This window comes from Geotrypetes seraphini, chromosome 2 (genome assembly GCF_902459505.1).
Source record: "Geotrypetes seraphini chromosome 2, aGeoSer1.1, whole genome shotgun sequence".
Lineage (NCBI taxonomy): Eukaryota > Metazoa > Chordata > Amphibia > Gymnophiona > Dermophiidae > Geotrypetes > Geotrypetes seraphini.
Window position 1 is genome coordinate 283,665,444 of NC_047085.1, and position 21,668 is coordinate 283,687,111.

The 21,668-nt window shown below is 42.6% G+C and overlaps 1 protein-coding gene across 2 annotated transcripts in view; it reads right to left on the reverse strand.

Annotated features, from left to right (window-relative positions):
- The window catches only part of IRX4 (iroquois homeobox 4), a 99,728-nt gene extending 79,001 nt beyond the window's left edge, over positions 1 to 20,727 (reverse strand). For both annotated transcript variants that reach the window (XM_033934260.1, XM_033934258.1), the window contains exon 1: positions 20,536 to 20,727. The gene's annotated coding sequence lies outside the window, so the exon portion shown is untranslated. The remainder of the gene's footprint in view (positions 1 to 20,535) is intronic.
- Positions 20,728 to 21,668: the final 941 nt, after the last annotated feature.

The window sequence follows — 21,668 nt, forward strand, 5'->3', positions numbered from 1 at the left end:
TCATATTTTAAATTTAGCAAAAACAATGGAGGATCCAGCCTTCTCTGTTTCTTTGGATGCAGAGAAGGCCTTTGAACTTGTAGAATGGACTTTCAAGTATCAAGCAATGGATTGGTTTGGTATAGGATCTGGATATATTCAAATGATTAAAACCTCGTATAGTTCCCCTTCTGCCAGATTATATATTAATAATACATTTTTGGATCGTTTTTGTCTGAAGAGGGGAGTTAGACAAGGATGTCCCTTGTCTCCTTTTATTGTTTTGGAACCCTTGTTGGCCATTCAGCAGGCAAAGGAGATACAGGGAATTCCATATGCAAGTTGAGATTATAAGGTTTCAGCCTATGCAAATGATATTTTGCTTCATTTGAAGAATCCTGAATCTACCATCCCGCATTTACTGGAATTGATAGATCGATTTTTCAAATTTTCTGGTTACAAAATAAATTGGAGCAAATCAGAGGTTCTTCCACTAAACTTGCATTGTGTAAAAGGTTTATTTGACCAATTCCCTTTCATTTGGAAGGAAAAGGGAATAAAATATTTGGGTATTATGATTCAAAGAACTTTGGAAGACACAATGACAGGTATCATCAAGCCTTCATTCTGCGTCAGGGTATGTATTGGATCCTTCATGAACTCGTGGAGAATTTGCCGGACTGGCTGATATTAGAGAGTCATCTCATGTCCCCATTACATCTGAGCCACATTTTGAGTATCAAGTTGCCTAGAACAGTGGTCGGCAAACCACGGCTCACGAGCCGCATGCGGCTCTTTAGCCACTTGAGTGCAGCTCGTGGCTCTGCTAGCTAGAGCAGGGGTGCCCAACCTGCTTCCCTTCCCTGTAAAGAGGATGCTGAAGCACCGGGCCGACCAACCTTCCCCACCCAATGTTAATTCTGACGTTGGAGAGGAAGTTCCAGGCCAGCCAATCGCTGCCTGGCTGACCTGAAACTTCCTTTCCGACATTAGAATTGATGTCGGGTGGGGAAGGTTGGTCAGCCCAGTGCTTCAGCGTCCTTTTTAAGGGGAAGGGAAGCAGGGAGAGCTCAGAACTTGGTGGCAGCCTGTTCCCTGATTGCCGCAGCGGTGGCGGCCTGTTCCCCAGAGGTGGTGGCAGCCTGTTCCCCGGAGCCGGTGACTTGGGGGAGGGCAGGAAGAAAGAAAGGGGGGCAAGGAGACAGAAAGAATGGGGGCATGGAGAGAGAAAGATAGGGAGACAGACAGAATGGGGGTATGGAGAGAGAAAGAAAAAGTTGGGGAGGGAATGAGATCTGGAGGAGAGGAAGCATACAGGAGGCTGAAAGAAGAATAGAACAGGTTTTAAACTGAGAGGAAGGAGAAAGCCGACAGTCGACCAAGCGTCGACGATTCGGAAGAAGGTATCCCATGAAGATACTGAGGGGAAACAGGAGTCAACTAACCCAGAATAGGTTAGAAAGATTGTAGTAAAAGAGAAGACACTAAAGACCGCAGCACAGGGAAAGGAAATGAAGACAACAAAATACCAGGATCTAAATTGCATATATACAAATGCAAGGAGCCTAAGAAATAAAATGGGGGAATTAGAAGCCATGGCCAATGCAGAGGACAACAATGATGTCAACATCATTGGAATCTCTGAAACATAGTGGAATGAGGAAAGCAAATGGGATACAGCACTGCCGGGGTACAAGCTCTATCGCCAGGATAGGTCAGGGCAAAAAGGAGGTGGAATAGCCCTATACATAAAAGAAAGCATACAATCGACAAGAATGGACATAGCAGAGACGACAAACAGGCTGGAATCACTATGGGTTAAAATACCGGGAAGGAAAGGGCCTGAAATAAAGATGGGCCTATACTATCATCCACCCAGGCAAACCGGAGATATTGATGAAGAAATGGAAGCCGAGATGAAGCGAGAATGCAAAAGCGGTAACACGGTTATTATGGGAGACTTCAACTACCCCTGGATAAACTGGAGTCTTGGAAGATCAAAATGTGCTAGGGAGACAGAATTCCTGGAGGTTACACAAGATTGCTTCTTGGAGCAGCTTGTTAGGGAACCGACGAGAGGAAATGCCACTCTGGATCTAATCCTAAATGGGTTATAGGGACCTACGAAGGAAGTAGAAGTAGTGGGACCGTTGGGAAACAGCGATCATAACATGGTAATGTATGTCCTATTTGTCAAACATTTTTGTTTTAAATGTTAATTTTTATATTTTGTAAAACACTTTGCAGTCTCGAAAAAGCGTTCAATCAAAAACCTGAATAAACATAAACATAAACATGATCAAGTTCAAGGTTGAGGTAGGAATACCGAAAGGGAAGAGAACCATAGCGACAACTTTTAACTTTAGGAAAGGAAACTACGAAGCAATGAGGGATATGGTAAGGAAGAAACTTAGGAAAACTTCAAAAAAATGGCAAATGGTAGAACATGCCTGGTCTTTTTTCAAGGACATCTCTTACAAACAATCAGGGAAGCAGGACTCTAGAGCAGACTACCTGGCCAAATCAAAAGCCGTCAAAACAGCAGTCAGGGAGGCTAAATTCCTCATGGAGGAGTCTCTAGTAAAGAACATCCAGAAGGGAGATAAATCCTTCTTCAGGTATATCAGTGATAGAAGAAAAAACTCAGGCGGGATTGTACGTCTTAGGAAACCAGACGGAGACTATGTGGAAAAGGATTTGGAAAAAGCCCAACTATTAAATGAATACTTCTGCTCAGTCTTCACCCGAGAAGCGCCTGGGCTCGGCCCTCAGCTACAGACAAGGGTTGGCTCAGTTGACCCGTTTAGTAACTTTGAGTTTACGCCCAGCAGTGTCTACGGTGAGCTATCAAAGCTCAAGGTTAACAAAGCAATGGGGCCGGACAACCTGCACCCCAGGGTGCTTAGGGAGCTGAGTGATGTCTTGGCGGAGCCACTGTCCGCGCTCTTCAACCTCTCCCTTAGTACAGGCAGCGTCCCGTTGGACTGGAGGACGGCTAACGTCATTCCACTCCACAAGAAAGGCTCAAAGATGGAGACAGCAAACTACAGACCAGTGAGTCTAACATCGATAGTGAGAAAACTAATGGAAACTCTAATCAAACACCAATTAGATAAGATCCTGGATGAGGAGAATCTACGGGATCCCCGACAACATGGATTTACTAAGGGGAGATCCTGCCAATCCAACCTGATCAGCTTCTTTGACTGGGTAACGGGGAAGCTGGATATAGGGGAGTCCCTGGACATCGTGTACCTGGACTTTAGCAAAGCATTCGATAGCGTACCACACCGCAGGTTACTGAGCAAGATGAGTTCTATAGGATTAGGTAACAAATTGACGAAATGGGTTGGGAGCTGGCTTGGAGGTAGGCTCCAAAGGGTGGTGGTGAACGGCACCCCCTCCGAAATGACGGAGGTGATTAGTGGAGTACCACAGGGCTCAGTCTTGGGCCCAATCCTATTCAACATCTTTATAAGAGACTTGGCAGAAGGGCTTCGAGGTAAAATAACATTATTCGCCGATGACGCCAAACTGAGTAATGTAGTGGGCAAATGCACAACAGACGAAGATTCAGTGCCCGACAACATGATGCACGACCTACTCCTACTGGAGCGATGGTCTAGGACATGGCAACTCAACTTCAATGCCAAAAAATGCAAAGTTATGCACCTGGGCAGCCAGAATCCATGCAAGTCTTATACCCTTATTGGCGAGATCCTAGCAAAAACGGTAGCAGAATGAGACTTGGGGGTAATCGTCAGTGAGGACATGAAGTCTGCCAATCAAGTGGAGCAGGCTTCGTCCAAGGCAAGACAAATCATGGGCTGCATACGAAGGGGTTTCGTCAGTCGTAAGGCGGAAGTCATTATGCCATTGTATAGATCCATGGTGAGGCCCCACCTGGAATACTGTGTGCAATTCTGGAGGCCGCATTATCGCAAGGATGTGCTGAGACTGGAGTCGGTGCAAAGAATGGCCACCCGGATGGTCTCGGGACTCAAGGATCTACCATACGAAAAACGGCTTGACAAATTACAGCTATACTCGCTTGAGGAACGCAGAGAGAGGGGGGACATGATTGAGACGTTCAAGTATCTTACGGGCCGCATCGAGGCGGAGGAAGATATCTTCTTTTTCAAGGGTCCCACGACAACAAGAGGGCATCCGTTGAAAATCAGGGGCGGGAAACTACGAGGTGACACCAGGAAATTCTTTTTCACTGAAAGAGTGGTTGATTGCTGGAATAGTCTTCCACTACAGGTGATTGAGGCCAGCAGCGTGCCTGATTTTAAGGCCAAATGGGATCGGCACATGGGATCTATTCACAGGGCAAAGGTAGGGGAGGGACATTAAGGTGGGCAGACTAGATGGGCCGTGGGCCCTTATCTGCCATCTATTTCTATGTTTCTATGTTTCTATGACACGGTGAGCGAGGCACAAAATCTGTATATCCCCAGATTCAGATAGGGGTGCAAAAAGAGTCAAACAAAAGACCCGGCGTGGATAACTAAAATAGTGAAGGAAGCGATAGGCAATAAGAAAAATTCATTCAGAAAATGGAAAAAGGACAAAACTGAGGGGAACTGGAATGAGCACAGGAAGTATTAAAAAGAATGTCACCGTGTGGTTCGAAAAGCCAAAAAAGAGTATGAAAGGAAGCTCAAAATTTCAAACCGTTCTTTAGATATGTTAAAGGGAAGCAGCCTGCTAGGGAGGAGGTAGGGCTGCTGGACGATGGAGAAAGGAAGGGAGTGGCGAAGGAGGAGAAAGAAGTTGCGGAAAGACTAAACAGGTTCTTTTCGTCTGTATTTACAAACGAAGACACAACCAGCATACTGGAACCTGAGAAATTCTTCAATGGTGATCAAGCAGAAAAATTAACATCCATGGAAGTGAGCCTTGAAGATGTACGCAGGCAGATAGAAAAACTAAAAACTGACAAATCCCGGGGTCCGGATGGAATCCATCCAAGGGTTCTGAAGGAATTAAAGGAGGAGATAGCGGAACTACTGCGGCAAATTTGCAACCTATCCCTGAAAACAAGCGTGATCCCGGAGGATTGGAAGATAGCCAACGTTACGCCCATTTTTAAAAAGGGATCAAGAGGTGACCCGGGAAACTACAGACCGGTGAGTCTGACCTCGGTTCCGGGGAAAACGGCGGAAGCACTGATAAAAGAAAGCATCGATGAACATTTTGAAAGAAACAAACTTCTGATAACCAGCCAACATGGTTTCTGCAAGGGGAGATCGTGCCTAACTAACTTATTGCACTTTTTTGAAGGAATTAACAAACGGATGGACAGAGGAGATCCCATAGACATCATATACCTGGATTTCCAAAAAGCCTTTGACAAGGTGCCTCATGAACGTCTACTCCAGAAACTGAAGAACCATGGAGTGGACAGAGACATACATAGATGGATCAGAAACTGGTTGGTGGGTAGGAAACAGAGGGTAGGGGTGAAGGGCCACTACTCGGACTGGAGGACGGTCAAGAGTGGTGTTCCGCAGGGCTCGGTGCTCGGGCCGCTGCTATTCAATATATTCATAAATGATTTAGAATCAGGGATGAAGTGTGAGATAATAAAATTTGCAGATGACACCAAACTATTTAGTGGAGCTCGGACTAAAGAGGACTGCAAAGAATTGCAGAGGGACTTGAACAAACTAGGGGAATGGGCGACGAGATGGCAGATGAAATTCAACGTTGAAAAATGTAAAGTATTATATGTGGGAAGCAGAAACCCGAGATACAACTATACGATGGGAGGGATGTTATTGAATGAGAGTACCCAACAAAGGGACTTGGGGGTAATGGTGGACATGACAATGAAGCCGACGGCTAAGAAGGCAAATAGAATGCTAGGCATAATCAAGAAGGGTATTACAACCAGAATGAAAGAAGTTATCCTGCCGTTGTATCGTGCGATGGTGCGTCCGCATCTGGAGTACTGCGTCCAATATTGGTCGCCGTACCTTAAGAAGGATATGGCGTTACTCGAAAGGGTTCAGAGGAGAGCGACGCATCTGATAAAAGGGATGGAAAACCTTTCATACGCTGAGAGATTGGAGAAACTGGGTCTCTTTTCCCTGGAGAAGAGGAGACTTAGAGGGGATATGATAGAAACTTACAAGATCATGAAGGGCATAGAGAGAGTAGAGAAGGACCGATTCTTCAAACTTTCAAAGAATAAAAGAACAAGAGGGCATTCGGAAAAGTTGAAAGGGGACAGATTCAAAACAAATGCCAGGAAGTTCTTCTTTACCCAACGTGTGGTGGACACCTGGAATGCGCTTCCAGAGGACGTAATAGGGCAGAGCACGGTACTGGCATTTAAGAATGGATTGGACAACTTCCTGCTGGAAAAGGGAATAGAGGGGTATAGATAGAGGATTACTGCACAGGTCCAGGACCTGTTGGGCCGCCGCATGCACGGATTGCTGGGCACGATGGACCTTGGGTCTGACCCAGCGGAGGCATTGCTTATGTTCTTATGTTCTTATAATATTGGATTCACAGTCAGAAGAATAAAGTGCAACCAGAGACTCATGAAATTACCAGACAACAAAGATAGGAAAAATGATTTTATTTTCAATTTAGTGATCAAAATGTGTCTGTTTTGAGAATTTATATCTGATGTCTATATTTTGCACTATGGCTCCCTTTTTACTAAATCTCAATATCAGTTTTTAGTGCAGGGAGCCTATGAGCATTGAGAACAGCACTGGGCATTCAGCTCCCTGTGCTAAAAACCGCTATCATGGTGACTGGACTGGCTGATATTATAGTTGTTACTGAGGTGACATTGCATAAAGTCATCGACCTTGACCTCTTTGAAAACCCTCAGAATATAAATGATAATTAACATTTTCTCTGCGTACAGTGTGGGAAGAAAATATTAGAACAGATTGGGAAGAAAATATTAGAACCTCAACTATACATAGGTTAGACGAGGAAATGAAAAAGTATATGGAATTGATCGGAAGTTGGATGAGTGAACATGATTTGAAATTAAATGTTAACAAAACGGAGGTAATGGTGGTGAAAAGCCAAAGAGATCATTTTGAGTTGGAAATTGTGGTTGTTATGGGGGGAAAACTACAAGTAAAAAAGGAGATGTCTGTCCTAGGAATGTGCTTAGATAGTTGTTTGACAATGGAAAACCAAAATTTTTTTTTTTTAATAATTCTTTATTGATTTTTTATTCCAATACATAGTGCATTAAAGAAAAAAAAATTTACAAACAAGTAATACATGAAACAGCACTTACATCCAATCAAATTATAATATAAAATATATTCTCCCCGGATCCAGAGTGGCCGTTACCTGCCTTAGCTGAGCAACACGCTTTGGGAGTCATCTAAAATACTTCAAAGAACATTTTAGCGGTAGAGAAGAAGCTCTGCCTACCTACCTGATATGCCTAAGCGACGCGGCCAAAGCGCCGCTGCTGCCTCGCGTCACTCCGGAGGTGTCCCGATGGGCACAATCGATGATATCCTACGGTGTATGCAGATTGCTTCAGTTGCATCGGTGAGCAGCCCGCAAGAAGTGCCGCGATTGGGCGAGACCACTGTTGCCTTCCAAGTGCCAGATACAACCTTTAGCCCGACGTTAGAGCTCCCCCCTGCAGCCATAGATAACAAGTTCTCCAAGGGGTGAGGAAACCCCAGAGATAGGGCAGTTTCTGTCCCCTGAGGCATGCTTACCAGCTTTGGAGAGCTCAGAAGAAGGGGTACTCCATTTGGAAAGGCCAGCTAAGGAACCGGAGGCGATTCCATCTGCGAATGAGGGAAATTACCAGCCGGAGGAGAGGAAAGAAACTTCTGCATCTGGTGAGAACTTTTCCACTTGTCAGCAACCTATGGCTCTCGTTAAACCCTCTGAGGTTACACTAGAGCAGGGGTCTCAAAGTCCCTCCTTGAGGGCCACAATCCGGTCGGGTTTTCAGGATTTCCCCCAATGAATATGTATGAGATCTATGTGCATGCACTGCTTTCAATCCATATTCATTTGGGAAATCCTGAAAACCTAACTGGATTGCGGCCCTCAAGGAGGAACTTTGAGATCCCTGCACTAGAGGCACTTTGGGATTTAGTGGCTAATTTTGGTAAAGCCATTAACCCCCATTTTAAATATATAGAAGGGAAACTGATTGAACATACAAAGTTAAAATGGAATTGAGTAACTCTAAATCCAGCATTCAGAAAGTTGAACAGGATTTAATTTCCTCCAAACAGATTCAAGAGACAATAATTAAAGATAATGTTAATCTTAGGAGGAAAATTGAAATGTTGGAGAACACCGCACAAAGTAATAATTTAAAGTTGACTAACTTTCCTAAAGTCACTTTTCAGGAAATTCTGGGAATTTCAGATAAACATTTACCTCCACTGTCTCAAGTATACTATTTGCCCGCTGGTGGTCAAAGTCAATATCAGAAGCTTAGAGCCCAAGAGGCAATGGACGTCTCAGCATTATTTGAGATGTCAGATAAAGAAATTGCGACCCCAGCAACATTAATAATTTCTGTTGCTCTCCAACCAGATGAAGCATGGATTCTGAGTTTATTCTTTAATAACAAACAGAAAGAATTTCTTGGACATAAAATACAAATGTTTCCCGATGTATCACGTGAGACGCAGAAGCGTAGGTGTGAATTCCTTTTACTTAAGCCAGGAGTGTTAGCTTTGGGGGCTATTTTTTACTTGCGACATCCTTGCAAGTGTATTGTTCATCACCAAATGAATAACTATGTTTTCTTTGAACCTTTTCAATTAACTACTTTCTTGTCCATATCCTGGTTGGATAAAGGAAAATCTTAAGCTCATTAGAAAGTTATGCATTTTGCTCTCAGTTTAAGGCAGTGATTCTTTAAGTTTAAGTTAACCTCTATTTTCTCGCTAATTGTGTAAGTTTTGGATCCCAATTTGAGGACTTGAGTAAAGTTAAGCCACTATAATTTTTATGTTCTAATAAGTATTTATTTGTTTAACAATCTTCTTTTTTTCTGTAGATTGTACTTGGCTTGATTTCTGTACAAGTTTAATGCTTGATAGTATATTGAAATCTATAAATAATAATAAATAATATATATATTCCCCCCTCCCTCCCCCCTCCCTGGATATGTGTGAAAAACAAATAAAAATTAAAGACTTATACCTAATCGGATTTAACAAATTCCATTAAAGGATCCCATGTCGCTTTAAATATTTTATGTCCCAATATTTCCAAATTCATTTTTTCATATTTATAACATTGACACAACGTTTCCCATCAAAAGGAAAAATTAAGCCTGTCCCAGTTTTTCAAATTCCTGGTGATCATTTGCATGGCAACCCCTGTCATAACTATAAGAAGTCTGCTTTTATACCTATCTAATGGATTTTTAACTTTCAACAATGTCCCATGTATGACCACATCATAGGACAATGGAATCAATGTTTCCAATATCATATTAATTTGTCTCCATATTGATTTTCAAAAATTGAGTATCAAGGGACAATAAAACAACAAGTGATCCAGTGTCCCTACTTCTACATGACAATGCCAGCATCTATTAGACTTTGAACTGTCCAACTTTTGTAAACGAACTGGGGTCCAAAAAATTCTATGTAACAAAAAGAACCAGGTTTGTCTCATAGATGCTGACGCTGCACATCTCATCCTCCAAGTCCAAATCCGTGGCCATTGAGTAGCAGAAATCTGCTACTTTATCTCAATGTTCCAAATGTCTTTTAGGTTGGTTTTAGGTTTTTTATTCAAATATTCAGATATTAATTTATACCACTTGGTAGCCTGATGCCCTTGCAAATCTGGCTGGAAACATAGACCGCAAGCTATACTGATTTTTTTTTAAGTTGCGCCAATCAGGGAACCCTTTCCTTTTTTATTTCTTTTTTTTTAAATTCATTTTAAAGCCATGATTAAGTGCAGGATATAATACAATCATATAACTCTATAAAAGCATTTAAATACATTTACAATTATAATTTATGACAAATAGATATATCACCCCCTCCCCCAATTATATTCAAAAAATACACTCAAATTGAGATATTGAAAAATACATTCCAACCCGCCCTCCCACCCATCCACCCTTGACGTGTATGACCAAAGGGCATAATCACTAATCACTCTTTGCAAAATTTTGTCAATTGCTCCCAAATCTTCAGAAACTTCTTATAATGTCCCTGATGTATAGCCATACTTTGTTCCATCTTAAAAATATGACATATAGACTCCCACCAAAAGGTATAGTTCGGTCTTTCCCAGTTTTTCCAATTCCTTAAAATAAGCTGAATGGTAACCCCTGTCATAATAAAAAGAAGTTTATTAGGGGGCGGAGCCTGCTGACTGAGATGAGCAGACGCATGGAGTAGTAGCTCCTCCACACCGACACCAATTTTCGTCTTTCTGAGTTTTATTCCTTCATTACATCGCTCCTAAATCCCAGATTCTGCTCAGATTCATCCCCATACATGTCACCACCGAAGATCTCGAAGGGGGACTCTAATCCGACGCAACCCAGCGGTAAGCGGCCTAAAATTGAAGCGGGCTCGCCAGACAAAATGGCGACAAAGCACGAGGATTCTCAATTTGAGATACTAATCAAAGAAATCCGATCGTTCAAACACATCATGCAGGAGCAGGTCGATGCCACCAAATCGGTGCGTGCAGAAATTGAGGCTCTGAATGATCAATTTGTTGACGCTCGACATTGCCTAGATGCCCTCGAAGAGCAGACTACCGCACTACATACCAAATGCTCCCTGCTGGATAAGCACGAGAAACAAATTGCCTCGCTTCAGCGTGATCTGGAAGATCTTTCGAACCGTGGGCGGCGTAGTAACATCCTCATAATTGGGCTACCAGAGACATCGGAAGGGGCAGATATCATTACCTTTCTAACTGAATTTCTCCCGAAATCGCTGGGTCTCTCATTCTCTACCCCGCTGGAAATCGAGAGGGCGCATCGTGTCCCCTCCCGGATTACCACACAATCTGCAGCGCCTAGGTCCATTGTGGCGAAGATCTTACGCTTCCAGCATGCACTGCAGATTTTAAATGCTGCAAAAGCGCGCCCTCAACTTCTACATCAAGGAAGGAAGTTCTTTATTGTTCCTGATTTGCCTAAATCCACTGCTATTAAACACAAGGAATTCCTTTCTCACCGGCAGCAGTTGAAAGATATCGGGGCAAAGTATGGCCTCATGTATCCGGCCAGAATGAAAGTGACCTACAATAATCACACCACCTCCTATTTGGAGCCTGCATCTTTTGTTATTTATGCCTGCCTTTCTATGGAATAATTTGTGTTTCTTTTTCAGATTGGTGTGGAGCGGTTCAATGCTCCATGTGCTGCTCACTGGTTATATCAGGTTCACCCACTTATTTGCATTTTATCTTGTGCACATGTGCATGCTTCAATATTTAGTCATGCTATGTGTTGGCTATACTGACCTTTCTATACTTTCCTTCCTTCCATTTTTTTCTTTTGCTGATTTTCTTTCATGTAGCTACAATGGCTTCCATATTTCTTCTACTCATTTCATCTATGTGCAGTTTTTGATGATATCTGATGCAGTATCTGTACTTTATAGCTTACTCTTTTTTGATTATGGCTGATCTTCATATATTGTCTTATAATGTTAATGGGCTTAACCATCCCATTAAAAGGAAAAAAAAATAGTTAACTTCATTCATGCAAAGCATCCAGATGTGATTCTTCTTCAAGAAACACGCCTTCCCTCTACCTCTGCAGTTAAATTTACCATTAAAGGCTATTCGGCCCATCTGTTTTCCCCTGTTATCTCCAAGAAGAAAAATGGAGTTTCCATTTTCTTTAAAGATACTATTCCGCTTACCGTCATAACACACAAAAATGATTTGGAGGGAAGGTGGTGTTTGGCTCATGTTGTGATCAGCTCCGTAGAATATGTTTTTCTAAATATTTATGCCCCCGTACTGGATCACCCTGAATTTTTTTTTGAGATGTTCAATCTCTCCTGCTTGATTTCTCTTGTAACCAAACAGGCATTGTGCCTGCCCTGGTTCCAGCTAAAGCTCCTGCTAAGACACATAGTAAAACCCGGAAGGGAGTGTGTAAAGGCTGTCCCAGTGTGGATTTAGCTGATTCTCAGGCTGACCACCAGGGGGAACCTGAAATCCCCAAGAATCCACTAGACCAGCAGTATTCAGGTCACCACAAAAGGAGCTCTAGAGCTACCTTGAAGACTGCTGAATCAGCCAGGTAAGGGCATGTCCCAAACATACAAAAGCCAGCAGTAGATTACAAACAGGCAGGCAGGAGGCAGGCTAGGGAGAAGGTTGAGACCTTTCCTCCCTGAGAGTCTCCTCAGGCCAAGCAGGAGCGAACCAGCCTCACCTATGGAGGTGCAGGAGGCGGGAGATATGCTGGATGGAGCCATGACAGATCCTGATCTCCCGATGGAACTGGACAGCCTGCCAGAGGAAATGAGCCTTGGTGAGGAAGCCATGGAAGTTGGTTTTTCCACCAGCTGCAAGTGCTAAACTGATGAAACTGTGAGTGTTTTTTCAGCTTGGTTTGATTGAAAGAAACTGTGTGCTGGAACTGAACCTTTTTGGGTTTTTCCTTTTCCTTTTCTTTTCTGTTTTGTCTTTTTTATGAAGCTGAAAGTGTCAGTTTTTGGGAGAGGTTTGCTGTTACCTGGGAGGGCATTTTGTAGGCTATATTGTAGCAAAATAAAAAGCAAACCTGTGGCACTCTCCTTTGCCTGGCAGTTTAGTAAATGTCTGCCAGAGGCTTCATTTTAGTAGCACTGAGTATAGGGTATCCAGTGCCTTGAGCCCTATTGTTAATGAGGAACTGAATAAACCTGCTTGGGAGCAGGCTGCATTAAACCCTGAGGGGAGCCAAACCTCAGAGGGGTGATAAACTCAAGAAATAAGAAGAAAGCAGTTTGCACTTTATATTTGGATTATTTTGCTTATTCTTTTGGAAGTTTGGACTGCTTGAAGATTTATGGTCTACTTACCTGTTTGTTTGGATTCATGATTTTCCTGATTTTTATGTTTGGAAGGAATCAAACTGAAGCATTCTGATTTATAACCTTTTGAGAGGATTGTGATTTTTTTGTTTTTCTAATTGGTGTCAATCCAGGTCTGCAGGGTGACTCCAGGCCGGGTCACACGCTATTGCTATTTGTTCTTGTGACCATTGGAAGTGCTGTGGAGTCCCTGTTGGACCACAGTACTGGTTACACTCTTCAGCACTACTGATTATTAGTGGTGACTTCAATCAGATACAGGATCTGATCCTAGATAGATCGTCTTCTTGCAAGCCATCCCAATCAAAATCTTATCATGAACTCCATAATCTTATTACAAACTACTCTTTAGTTGACCCCTGGAGAACACTTAACCCCAAAGGTAAAGAATACACACATTTTTCCCCACCACATAATACATACACAAGAATTGATTATTTTCTTATATCCTCGCATCTTACCCAGCTTCTAACAAATTTAATTATTCACCCAATTACACTGGCGGATCATGCACCCATATCCTTATATATATTCACCTCTTCTCAATCATCTTCTAAGCCCTCATGGAGACTAAATAACCATTTATTGCTTGATGATGAGATTGTGGAAAAAATACAAATTTTCACAAACGAGTTCTTTGAGCTTAACACGAAAGACCCTGACATATCCCCTGCTATATGGGAGGCTTACAAAGCCACCCTGAGAGGTGAACTTATTAAAATTTCTGCTTGGAAAAAGAAACTTGCTTTGCAGAAAGAAAAAGAATTGGAATTGTCCATTAAGCAATTAGAATCTCGCCATATGGATATTCACGTGCATGATCCATCTATCTACTCCCAATTATTGAAACTCAAATACGAATACAATTCCTTGACATCATATAAAGCTAGACAAGACCTTTTTATATTGGCTTCAGGACATTATATGGGAGAAAATACTACTAATTATCTCAAATCAAAATCTAAGAGATATACAATTTCTTCTATCCACACTCCCTCAGGGCGTATAGCCACTTTTAATGTATCTATCTCTTCTCAATTTGAGCTCTTTTATTCCAAATTATATGAATCTGATTTCTCGTCCCAAACTCCTGATTTTAATACATTTATAGATAAAATGCATCATCCACAATTGACAGAATCCGCTAAATCAGAATTAGAAGCACCCATAAATATTGCAAACATAACTTTGGCTATATCCTCGACTGCCAAAAATAAAGCACCAGGTCCTGATGGGATTACGAACGAATTTTATAAAAAATTTCATACAATTTTAGCTCCTCATTTACTCACTTACTATAATTTTATACATCACTCTCCTGACAAACAATGCAACTTTGCTGAAGCTACAATTGTAGTTTTTCCGAAACCTGAGAGAGATTCTACGTTAGTAAAAAACTATCGTCCCATCTCTCTTTTGAATTTAGATTACAAAATTCTGGCTAAGATTCTTTCCATTCAACTGAACAAAATTATCGCCAAATTGATCCACATAGATCAAGTGGGTTTTATTAAAAATCGTTATATAGGTGATAATTTGAGATTGTTTCATCATATCAATGCTTACTCCAAGTTGATATTGGAACCGACAATAGGACTGGCCATTGACGCTGAGAAAGCGTTTGATCGTGTAGAATGGCCTTTTCTACTGCGTGTTCTTCAATGGTACAATTTTGGCGATTACTTTATTGATTGGATCAAAACATTATATTGATATAATATAATGTTTTGATCCAATTATAATGTATAATCTTCCCGCATCCTCATCAACAATACTCTCTCCAAACCAATTGCTCTTCACCGAGGCTCCCGCCAAGGATGCCCATTATCCCCACTGTTATTTAATTTAGCCCTAGAACCCCTATTATCTGCTATCTGCCAATCTGATGTGATCGAAGGCAAATTGGCGGCTTATGCTGATGATATTCTTTTATTTATCCGTAATCCTATTCATTCACTCCCAGCTCTAATAACACTCATTAATGATTATTCCTCCCTGTCCGGATACTTGGTCAATTGGGAGAAATCCAAAATTTTCCCTCTTAACAACTCTGCTAACCAGGCAGAATTGGCTCATCTTCCATTTCATTGGTCTGACAAGGCTATTAAGTATTTAGGTATTTTGATACACAAGGATGCTTCCCATATCATGGCTATTAATATATCAAGGATCAGATCTCTGATAACTCAATCCATCACCAAATGGTCTCCGCTATTTTTGTCTTGGTGGGGTCGTATTGCTTCGGTTAAAATGACTCTCACACCACGAGTTACGTATATTATTTCTATGTTACTTTCCCTTTGCAAAAATTCTTTATTTAATTGGATTGATAAATCTCTGTCTCAGTTCATTTGGAATAATAAAAAACCTCGTATTTCTCTTGCTAAATTGAGAGCCTCCAAGGAGAATGGAGGCATGAACTTTCCAGACTTCCACCTCTATTATGTGGCTTCGCTGGCTGAATATGGAGCTCATTGGGTCCATTCTCAGCCTCTCACAGAGGTTCCTCCCTGGTTAGAACTTGAGACACATGTGTGCCACCCCTGTCCCATATATGCTCTCTGCACCATGAATGTTCCCTTGAGATTAAAGCCTTACACCCTTTTAGGGGCGACACAACAGGCCATTCTCTATCTGGATGCTTTGTCTGAATACTCATTTTACAACATTTCAAAAATGTCTATATGGAATAATCATAAACTGAAACACAATGGGAAACAATTCTGTTGGAAAAAATGGCAGAATGCAGGAATATGGTTTGTGGAACAGTTACTTGAGGGTAATGACATAGTTTCTTTTTCCTCCCTGTGTACTCGTTACCCTCAGTTGCGGGGCTCTTACTCTCAATGGCTACTGCTGTCCTCTACCATTTCTGCTCTGCTTCCTCATTTGACTTCCTTGCCTACAATGGCTTCTTTTCCTCACTGGAGTGACTCAGTTAATGTTCAAGGAAAAGCCATATCTGTATTCTACAAACTTTTACGGGATTATAAGTACGTCTTTATGCCACACGCCTTGCAACACTGGGGATCTATGTTGACTTCCTCTATCTCAACCATTGACTGGAGAACCTACTGGTCGAAAATGAATCGTCCATTACTGTCTACCCGAGTATCTCAATCCTTGTATTTTGTTATGTGGCAAGCAGTCTGGAATCCTATATGGAAAGCTAAACTGCGTCCTGATCCCACATGTTGGCATTGCTCAGGTTCGGATGGCACTTTGGACCATATGTTGTTCCACTGTTCTATTATACGCTCATTCTGGTCCAGCATCTGGAAAACCATCCGAACCCTTACCTCATGTCTCTCAGATATTTCCTTCGATATTGTCATGCTACGCTCTCAACATCCTTATTTTACTCGACACTATGTTTGCTATTGCTATCCTGCACATTCTTAAGAATTGGAAATTGGCCTCCCATCTAGATTATACTTTTTGGTGGAACTCATGTTTGTATGTTAAAAATGAACAATATGCTTTTGAAAAACGTCATGTTTCTACAATGTCTACAGTTTCTGCGGTGTCACCTTGGAAATTCCTTCACAAGATTGTTTGATATACTTTGCCATTTATAATTATAACCATTACATGCTTTTATTCTTATCTCCACTCTTTGTTTCTCTATCCCCTTTCCTCTTCTCTTATTTTTCTCTCTCTCTCTACTTGCTCTTATAGACTTCCTTTATTATGTGATCTATAGATTCTCTGTTATTCAGCTTCTCGCTATGTTTTTGCTTAAGGTTACATGTTTGCCTGTATTTTTTCCATTTTGTTCACTGTATTTCAAAATTTCAAAATCTTCAATAAAAATTTTGAACTAAAAAAAAAAAAAGAAGTTTATTATTGTGAGATGATATTTAGCTTTTAGCTCTCATCAAATAGCACCATGTCATATGTAAGTGCCAGTGGATTTTCCATTACTTTGTTTATCTGATCCCAAATGGATCTCCAAAATTGAAGTATAAAGGGACAATAAAATAATAAATGATCCAATGTCCCAGATGATAGTGCCAACACTTATTAGAATTGGAACTATCTAATTTCTGTAACCGAACTGGGATCCAAACAGCTCTATGTAGGGGTTTCTCAAGTGCTTGAGTTGTTGACTAGGGACCAGGTATATTTTTTCAGCACGATGCATCAGTTGTAAAGCAAAACTTAACAAGGGCCCTATAAATCTGCCCGATTGTTTTAGCAATTGCTTCTTTTTTTTCTTAAGGGTTAACCTTTTTCACACAGTCTTTTTATAGCGTGATGCTTCCCTTTTAAAATCTTTATCTGGTTTTTTGAAAGCGGGATGTTACCTTTTAGGGTGTTGAGAGAAATTTCAGCTTTAGCAGCCACCAAATCATCAGAAGTTGTTTTCGGGATGGCTTTTCTGTGCTGCGGTGAGGCTTGCACTAAACGTTTTAAAAGGGGCAGGTTTCTCTTTACACAGATAGACATGTTGTCTGAGATATACCCCAGCATATTGTCACATCTGCAGGGACCGCAAGAAGACTGCAGGGGACTGTTGACAGGTGGCAGCACGGACCCTAGCATGACTTCCAAGGAGGGAGACCCTACAAATCAATACAGTTCTCTGGTTTAGAAAAAAAACACCAAAATGCTTCAGACAATTGCAATTCCCTTTTAATTCACAGTTCAGGCAAAAACAAACATCACCAGGCTTTCTGCACTGACTGCTACTCAGTTTTAATAGTTTATCAGTGAGTAAAAACAAAACAAAACCACCATATTTTTCACTCTATAAGATGCACATTTTCCCCCCCATAAGTTGGTGGAAATAAGGGTGCGTCTTATGGAGCGAATATTAACTAACCCCCCTCCCCCACCTTAATATCTCCTGCGGTCTGGCGGTCCAGCGCTGTAGGGCAGGAGCTTTCAGCCTCCTGCCCTTCCATCTGGCTTTCTCCCCAGCGGCAGCGACAGAGTCGGAGCGGCAAGAAGGCAGGCGTGAGTTTTCTGCTTCCCACCTTGCAGCTCCGTGAATGGCGGTCCAGCGCTGTAGGGCAGGAGCTTTCAACCTCCTGCCCTTCTCTCCTTTCTCCCCCCCCCCCCCGAGTGGCAGTGGCAGAGCAGCAAGCAGGCAGCTGTGAGTTTATCACTTCCTGCCTTGTCCCACACTGCTCTGTGAAAGGCTGCCCCAGTTCTCGCAAGAATTGGGACAGCCATTACAGAGCGGCGGGGGACAAGGCAGGAAATGAAAAACTCGCACCTGCCTGCTTGCTGCTCTGCTGCTGCTGGTGCCACTCAGGGGAGAAAGTAAGAGAGAAAGGCAGGAGGAGTTAAGGTAAGGGGGGATCCTGCCTGCCTCTGGGTGGGGGGCCCTGTCTGCCTGCCTTGCCTGTCTGTCACTAGGCCTACCTGCCTTCCTGCCTGTCACTAGGCTGCTAGGCCTGCCTGCCTGTCACTAGGCCGCTAGGCCTGCCTGACTGCCACTAGGACACTAGGCAAGCCTGACTACTACTAGGCCTGCCTGCCCTGCCCTGTCCCGGCCTGCCCTGTCCCCTGTCCCGTCCTGCCCTGTCCTGGCCTACCACTAGACTACCAGAGGGGGGACAGGGTACAGAGCCTGGCAGGGAGGGGGACAGGGTACAGAACCTGGCAAGGAGTGTGGGGTTGGGTGCAGAGCCTGGCAGGGAGAATTTGGTTCAGAATGTTTTTTTTCTTGTTTTCCTCCTCTAAATCTTGGGTGCGTCTTATGGTCATTTGTGTCTTATGGAGTGAAAAATACATAATTTCACTGGCTTTTACTCTGATAACCATCAGTTCATAGTAGCCAGTTTGTATTCCAAAAACAAACTCAAGCCCTTGGGCTTGGGCTCCCTCTTGCTCCGATGCTGTCGGGGACAGTCGGGGAGTCGGTGGGGCAAGAGGGCTTGGGCTCCCTCTTGCCCCAATCTTAGTCGGGGGTTTGGGGTGCCGAGTGGCAGGAGGGCTTGGGCTCTCTCCTGCCCGGATCGTTGTGTGGGGGATTCTGTAACCGGTGTTGTTTTTGACAGACACCAGTTACAGAATCCAGCTTTTAGGCGAAGGACTGGCTCCTCCTTCGCCTAAAAGCCCTTGTTTTGGGCGTTTGGGACTTAGGCTCTTTTTTGGGTTCATTATATGTAGTAATTGTAGACGTAGTGGTGGTCTGGGCGTTTAAACAGCTGAACGTAGAGGCAGGCCATTATATAAAAATAACTCCTTTTGGACAATGGACATTTTCCCTGCTTCTGCTTTCAACGTTTAAGGCCTTAGACCAAAAGGGGACTTAGACTTTTTTTTGATTATGCCCTTCTACGTGTTTATTTTTCTCTTACAGATTCTCTGCTGGTTGAATTCAGGTAAGTATGTTTTCATATTGTTTCTTGTTTTCAGTTCTGTCTTTCTTGTGGCGGGTACCTTTCTCTGCGCACTCTTGCTTGTAGATCTCACCTATTCCCTATCTTTAAAAAACTAAAAGAAAGAAACCTACTGCTAACTAAATGTATGTGGCTCCCTAATAAACAATATGGGGCTCATAATAATAATTTTAAAAAACATTAAAAAAGTGGCCTAAATTGGTACTTGGACGATCAAAAAGACAGATCGTCCAAGTACTGATAATCAAAGCTGGTTTTAGATGTATCTAAACCCAACTTAGGCCTTTAAACTACTTCTGTACACCTAGAGCAAATAGGGTACTTTTGGAGGAGTGGAAAAGTGTCAGCGAGCTGGAACACGGTGATTGTCTCTGTTCACACGTGTACCCTTTTAACCAGGGTACCCTTCAGGCTTTCTTAGGTGTCTGCCTAAGATACAATATCAGGTTCCTTGACATTACCAAAAGAAAACAGGCAAGGGAAAAGAAATTCACACACCTCCAAAATCCAGGATAGCAGAATAATCAAATTGAGTTTATTCCTTTGGTTCTGGATTGTTCTGTACAATTGTTCTTAGCGTCCTGCAACAATTCTCACACAGGTTTGAAAGAAATATAAACTTTGGGTTAAGTTAACCACTCTGGCTTTGTGCATACCAGTTTGACTCTAATGTCCCAAAAAAATAAGAAATGCAAAATAAACTTTTCAGGCTGGACTCTAAATCTTTTGTAACATAGTCCTTTTCACCAGCCAATTATGTGACAAGGATGGCTCTAGCCACAATTCTTTCTCCAGGTCAAATAAAGCTTATACAAAAGCAGAAAGAAAAAAAAAACAAACAGGTCAAAAGAACACAGTTAACTTTGCAGCCCTGCCACGGAGTGACTGCAGAAAAGGAACTCTCCTTAAAGAAGCTCCCCTGTGCTGGCCGTTTCAGAGAAACGTTATCTCCCTTAATTACTCCCCAGCTGAGCTGAGAGGGAACAAACAAATGTTCCGTGCTGCAGTGGAATTTCACAGTTCAATTATCAGTGCTTTTGAAGATAGCTTTGCTATCTCCCCCAGCGTTTGGCATACAAACACTTTCATTCAAACCATTAAGCAGAACTTACAACAAAAAAAAAACTGGTGAGAAAAAAAAAACCAAGAAGTCATTCATTTCCCACCTTTGTTCAGGCTGTGTCCATTGTCTCTAAGCATTCCCTAGGCATAGGAGACACACCAATATCCATTGGTTCACAGCTGGGCAACTGTCTCTCTGTTCCAGCCTCAAGCACTCCTGAGACTCCACCATGTCCCAGTCTTGGTTCAGCTCATTAGCATTCAGTTGAGGAGGAGGAGAGTGTTCTCCATCGAGCTCACCCTGAAGTAGAGAGTTGCGCGGGGACAGAAATCCCACCCGTCCCCACCCGTCCCCGCCAAAATCCCACCCATCCCCACCCGTCCCCGTGAGGAATCCCTCCGTCCCCACCCGTCCCCGTGAGGAATCCCTCCGTCCCCACCCGTCCCCGCGAGGAATCCCCTCCGTCCCCACCCGTCCCCGCGAGGAATCCCCTCCGTCACCATCCTTCCCTATAAACTTCAGAAATAGTTATTTTATTTAATTATGCTACTGAATTAAAGGCTCTGGTAGAGACCCATTTACAAATAAGCAAAGAGACTATTAATTTGGAAATATTAATTGGGAAGAATACATACTTTGTAAATGGGTTTCTACCAGAACCTCTAATGTAAATATAAAATATAAATACTCAGCTGATGAGAACCCACAAACTGTCAGCTGAGGACTTCCTTTGCAGTTGGCCTGGGGTCCCTTTTGCCAAGCTTGGCAGGCAGCAGTAGCGTCCCTGAGTCACAGATGCTGGCACCTCAGTGGCTCATGGATGCTGCCAGCGACTGCTGCGCTTGGTGGAGGGGAGTTCTGACCATCTCTAGAGGAGGTCCTCTGCTGGCGGTGCTTGGGGATCCCCACCAGTCACAGCAAGGGCCAACAAGTACTTCAACACTGTAGAAATAAAACCAGAAATGCATTTCCTTTTCTTTTGAACACAAAACAAAGATATCTGCCATATACATTTCCCAAGGCAGATGACTCTATGCAATGTCACCTCGGTAACAAAATACAAAAATAGACAAATACACCCCCTCCCTTTTTACTAAACCACAATAGTAGGTTTTAGCACAGGGAGTTACGCTGAATGCCTCGCACTGCTCTCAATGCTCATAGGCTCCCTGCGCTAAAAAACAATATTGCGGTTTAGTAAAAGGGAGCCATAGTGCAAAATATAGACAACAGATA